Genomic DNA, 6,097 nt, shown 5'->3' with positions numbered 1-6,097 from the left:
CTCTGTGGATTTGGAAACTAGAGGTGCTCCTGAGTAGAACTAGGAACCATATTACTGCGACACAACGAACAGGAAATTGTCTACTACTGGGTGCCCAGTCCGGGTGCCCAGTCCGGGGCCCGCAACTAGGGTGCCCAGTCCGGGGCCCGCAACGAGGGTGCCCAGTCCGGGGCCCGCTACGAAGGTGCCCAGTCCGGGGCCCGCAACGAGGGTGCCCAGTCCGGGGCCCGCAACGAGGGTGCCCAGTCCGGGGCCCGCAACGAGGGTGCCCAGTCCGGGGCCCGCAACGAGGGTGCCCAGTCTGGGGCCCGCAACGAGGGTGCCCAGTCTGGGGTCGGCGGCGAGGGTCCCCGCACCAGAGGCGCCACCAAAGTGGGGGGAGCCAGAGGCGGAGGGGGGTCTACGTCCCGCACCAGAGCTGCCGCTGCAAAGGAAGCCCACCCGGACCCTCCCCTTTAGAGTCAGGTTTTGCGGCCGGTGTCCACACCTTTGAGGGGGGGGAGTACTGTCACGCCCTGGCCATAGAGAGGCTTTTATTCTCTATTTTGGTTAGGCCAGGGTGTGACTAGGGTGGGCATTCTAGTTTCTTTATTTCTATGTTTTCTATTTCTGTGTGTTTGGCCAGGTGTGGTTCTCAATCAGGGGCAGCTGTCTATCGTTGTCTCTGATTGAGAACCATACTTAGGTAGCCCTTTTCCCCACCTGTCTTTGTGGGAAGTTGACTATGTTTAGGTCACATAGCCTTTAGCTTCACGGTTTGTTTTTGTTGTGTTTATTGTTTTGTTCGGTGTAATTTTTATTAAATAAAAGAAAATGTACGCTCACCAAGTTGCACCTTGGTCTTCTTCTTTTAACGGCCGTGACAATGGCAGTACCTCCAAACGGCCTCACAACCGTAGACCACGTGTAACCACGCCAGGCCAGGACCTCCACATCCAGCTTATTAACTGGTCGTCTGAGACCAGCCACCTGGACAGCTGATGGAACTGAAGAGTATTTATGTCTGTAATAAAGCCCTGTTGTGGGGATAAATCTCATTCTGATCGGCTGGTCCTGGCTCCCAAGTGGGTGGGCCAATGCCCTCCCAGGCCCACTCTTGCCTGAGCCCCTGCCCAGTCATGTAAAATCCATAGATTAGGGCCTAATGAATGTATTTCAACTGAATGATTTCCTCATATGAACTGTAACTCAGTAAAATCTGTGAAATTGTTAGACGTTGCGTTTATATTTGTATTCTGTATATATTATCCTTGTCCTCGTTCAGCCACGTCCCTGAGAAAAATAGGACATGACAGTTTTTCAGGTCCCGTTGATAGGATAGTCTCGAAGGGAGATCCTCCAGTGATTACACGTTGGCCAATAGAAGGGAGATCGTCCAGTTTGTTCTCCAGTGATTACACGTTGGCCAATAGACGGGAGAGCCTCCCGTTTATTCTCCAGTGATTACACGTTGGCCAATAGAATGGAGATCGCCCAGTTTATTCTCCAGTGGTTACACGTTGGCCAATAGAAGGGAGACCCTCCAGTATATTCTCCAGTGATTACACGTTGGCCAATAGAAGGGAGATCCTCCAGTATATTCTCCAGTGATTACACGTTGGCCAATAGAAGGGAGATCCTCCAGTTTGTTCTCCAGTGATTACACGTTGGCCAATAGAAGGGAGATCCTCCAGTATATTCTCCAGTGATTACACGTTGGCCAATAGAAGGGAGATCCTCCAGTTAATTCTCCAGTGATTACACGTTGGCCAATAGAAGGGAGATCGTCCTGTTTATTCTCCAGTGATTACAATGTTGGCCAATAGAATGGAGATCGTCCAGTATATTCTCCAGTGATTACACGTTGGCCAATAGAATGGAGATCATCCAGTTTATTCTCCAGTGATTACAATGTTGGCCAATAGAATGGAGATCGTCCAGTTTATTCTCCAGTGATTACACGTTGGCCAATAGAATGGAGATCGTCCAGTTTATTCTCCAGTGGTTACACGTTGGCCAATAGAATGGAGATCGTCCAGTTTATTCTCCAGTGATTACACGTTGGCCAATAGAATGGAGATCGTCCAGTTTATTCTCCAGTGATTACACGTTGGCCAATAGAATGGAGATCGTCCAGTTTATTCTCCAGTGGTTACACGTTGGCCAATAGAAGGGAGAGCCTCCAGTATATTCTCCAGTGATTACACGTTGGCCAATAGAAGGGAGATCCTCCAGTTTATTCTCCAGTGATTACACGTTGGCCAATAGAAGGGAGATCCTCCAGGTTATTCTCCAGTGATTACACGTTGGCCAATAGAATGGAGATCGTCCAGTTTATTCTCCAGTGATTACACGTTGGCCAATAGAATGGAGATCCTCCAGTTTATTCTCCAGTGATTACACGTTGGTCAATAGAACAGAGGACAATGGAGGTCTATTTGCTCGCCACGATTTCCGGCTCGCCTGCTTCTCCCGGGGATTAGGGCCTGGTCCGGAGAAGGCAGAATGTTCAGAGCCGCCGACTCGTTGAAGTAGAAATTGTCGTCCAAATGGAGGTTAGTGATCGCTGTTCTGATGTTCAGGGGCTCTTTTTGGAAATGATGGTGGAGACATTATGTACAAAACAAAGTTAAGATCAGCGTAAATAAAACACACACATTAGCAGAATTGGTCAGGAGCCAGTAAGACGGCTGCTATCTACTGCAGCGCCATCTTCAGTCCTGTACTACATTACCAGTACATTACCTGGATGGTTGTTCTCTGTCCACCGCAGCTCCATCTTCAGTCCTGTACTACATTACCAGTACATTACCTGGATGGTTGTTCTCTATCCACCGCAGCGCCATCTTCAGTCCTGTACTACATTACCAGTACATTACCTGGATGGTTGTTCTCTATCCACCGCAGCTCCATCTTCAGTCCTGTACTACATTACCAGTACATTACCTGTATGGTTGTTCTCTATCCACCGCAGCTCCATCTTCAGTCCTGTACTACATTACCAGTACATTACCTGGATGGTTGCTCTCTATCCACCGCAGCGCCATCTTCAGTCCTGTACTACATTACCAGTACATTACCTGGATGGTTGTTCTCTATCCACCGCAGCTCCATCTTCAGTCCTGTACTACATTACCAGTACATTACCTGGATGGTTGTTCTCTATCCACCGCAGCTCCATCTTCAGTCCTGTACTACATTACCAGTACATTACCTGTATGGTTGTTCTCTATCCACCGCAGCGTCATCTTCAGTCCTGTACTACATTACCAGTACATTACCTGGATGGTTGCTCTCTATCCACTGCAGCTCCATCTTCAGTCCTGTACTACATTACCAGTACATTACCTGGATGGTTGTTCTCTATCCACCGCAGCTCCATCTTCAGTCCTGTACTACATTACCAGTACATTACCTGGATGGTTGTTCTCTATCCACCGCAGCTCCATCTTCAGTCCTGTACTACATTACCAGTACATTACCTGGATGGTTGTTCTCTATCCACCGCAGCGCCATCTTCAGTCCTGTACTACATTACCAGTACATTACCTGGATGGTTGTTCTCTATCAACCGCAGCGCCATCTTCAGTCCTGTACTACATTACCAGTACATTACCTGGATGGTTGTTCTCTATCCATCGCAGCGCCATCTTCAGTCCTGTACTACATTACCAGTACATTACTTGGATGGTTGTTCTCTATCCACTGCAGCTCCATCTTCAGTCCTGTACTACATTACCAGTACATTACCTGGATGGTTGTTCTCTATCCATCGCAGCGCCATCTTCAGTCCTGTACTACATTACCAGTACATTACCTGGATGGTTGTTCTCTATCCACCGCAGCGTCATCTTCAGTCCTGTACTACATTACCAGTACATTACCTGGATGGTTGTTCTCTATCCATCGCAGCGCCATCTTCAGTCCTGTACTACATTACCAGTACATTACCTGGATGGTTGCTCTCTATCCACTGCAGCGCCATCTTCAGTCCTGTACTACATTACCAGTACATTACCTGGATGGTTGTTCTCTATCCACCGCAGCTCCATCTTCAGTCCTGTACTACATTACCAGTACATTAACTGGATGGTTGTTCTCTATCCACCGCAGCTCCATCTTCAGTCCTGTACTACATTACCAGTACATTACCTGGATGGTTGTTCTCTATCTACTGCAGCTCCATCTTCAGTCCTGTACTACATTACCAGTACATTACCTGGATGGTTGTTCTCTATCCACCGCAGCGTCATCTTCAGTCCTGTACTACATTACCAGTACATTACCTGGATGGTTGCTCTCTATCCACTGCAGCGCCATCTTCAGTCCTGTACTACATTACCAGTACATTACCTGGATGGTTGTTCTCTATCCACCGCAGCTCCATCTTCAGTCCTGTACTACATTACCAGTACATTACCTGGATGGTTGTTCTCTATCCACCGCAGCTCCATCTTCAGTCCTGTACTACATTACCAGTACATTACCTGGATGGTTGTTCTCTATCCATCGCAGCGCCATCTTCAGTCCTGTACTACATTACCAGTACATTACCTGGATGGTTGTTCGCTATCCACCGCAGCGCCATCTTCAGTCCTGTACTACATTACCAGTACATTACCTGGATGGTTGTTCTCTATCCACCGCAGCTCCATCTTCAGTCCTGTACTACATTACCAGTACATTAACTGGATGGTTGTTCTCTATCCACCGCAGCTCCATCTTCAGTCCTGTACTACATTACCAGTACATTACCTGGATGGTTGTTCTCTATCCACCGCAGCTCCATCTTCAGTCCTGTACTACATTACCAGTACATTACCTGTATGGTTGTTCTCTATCCACCGCAGCTCCATCTTCAGTCCTGTACTACATTACCAGTACATTACCTGGATGGTTGTTCTCTATCCACTGCAGCGCCATCTTCAGTCCTGTACTACATTACCAGTACATTACCTGGATGGTTGCTCTCTATCCACCGCAGCTCCATCTTCAGTCCTGTACTACATTACCAGTACATTACCTGGATGGTTGTTCTCTATCCACCGCAGCTCCATCTTCAGTCCTGTACTACATTACCAGTACATTACCTGGATGGTTGTTCTCTATCCACCGCAGCGCCATCTTCAGTCCTGTACTACATTACCAGTACATTACCTGGATGGTTGTTCTCTATCCACCGCAGCGCCATCTTCAGTCCTGTACTACATTACCAGTACATTACCTGGATGGTTGTTCTCTATCTACTGCAGCTCCATCTTCAGTCCTGTACTACATTACCAGTACATTACCTGGATGGTTGTTCTCTATCCACCGCAGCTCCATCTTCAGTCCTGTACTACATTACCAGTACATTACCTGGATGGTTGTTCTCTATCCACCGCAGCTCCATCTTCAGTCCTGTACTACATTACCAGTACATTACCTGGATGGTTGTTCTCTATCCACCGCAGCTCCATCTTCAGTCCTGTACTACATTACCAGTACATTACCTGGATGGTTGTTCTCTATCCACCGCAGCTCCATCTTCAGTCCTGTACTACATTACCAGTACATTACCTGGATGGTTGTTCTCTATCCATCGCAGCGCCATCTTCAGTCCTGTACTACATTACCAGTACATTACCTGGATGGTTGTTCTCTATCCACCGCAGCGCCATCTTCAGTCCTGTACTACATTACCAGTACATTACCTGGATGGTTGTTCTCTATCCACCGCAGCGCCATCTTCAGTCCTGTACTACATTACCAGTACATTACCTGGATGGTTGTTCTGGTGAGCACCGTGTCCTCAATGTAAAAGGTTTCTCTTCGTAGGTAGAGTTACGAGGGGAATCAACACCTGACAACACAGCAGAGGTGAATATTAGGATCTTACTCCAGACTGATCTCCATCTAGTTGTAACTGACCACAGCAGAGGTGAATATTAGGATCTTACTCCAGACTGATCTCCATCTCGTTGTAACTGACCCCAGCAGAGGTGAATATTAGGATCTTACTCCAGACTGATCTCCATCTAGTTGTAACTGACCCCAGCAGAGGTGAATATTAGGATCTTACTCCAGACTGATCTCCATCTCGTTGTAACTGACCCCAAAGGGGAAATGGCTATAAGGG

Source organism: Salvelinus namaycush, unplaced genomic scaffold (genome assembly GCF_016432855.1).
Source record: "Salvelinus namaycush isolate Seneca unplaced genomic scaffold, SaNama_1.0 Scaffold233, whole genome shotgun sequence".
Taxonomy (NCBI): domain Eukaryota; kingdom Metazoa; phylum Chordata; class Actinopteri; order Salmoniformes; family Salmonidae; genus Salvelinus; species Salvelinus namaycush.
Note: the sequence above shows the minus strand (reverse complement) of the source record.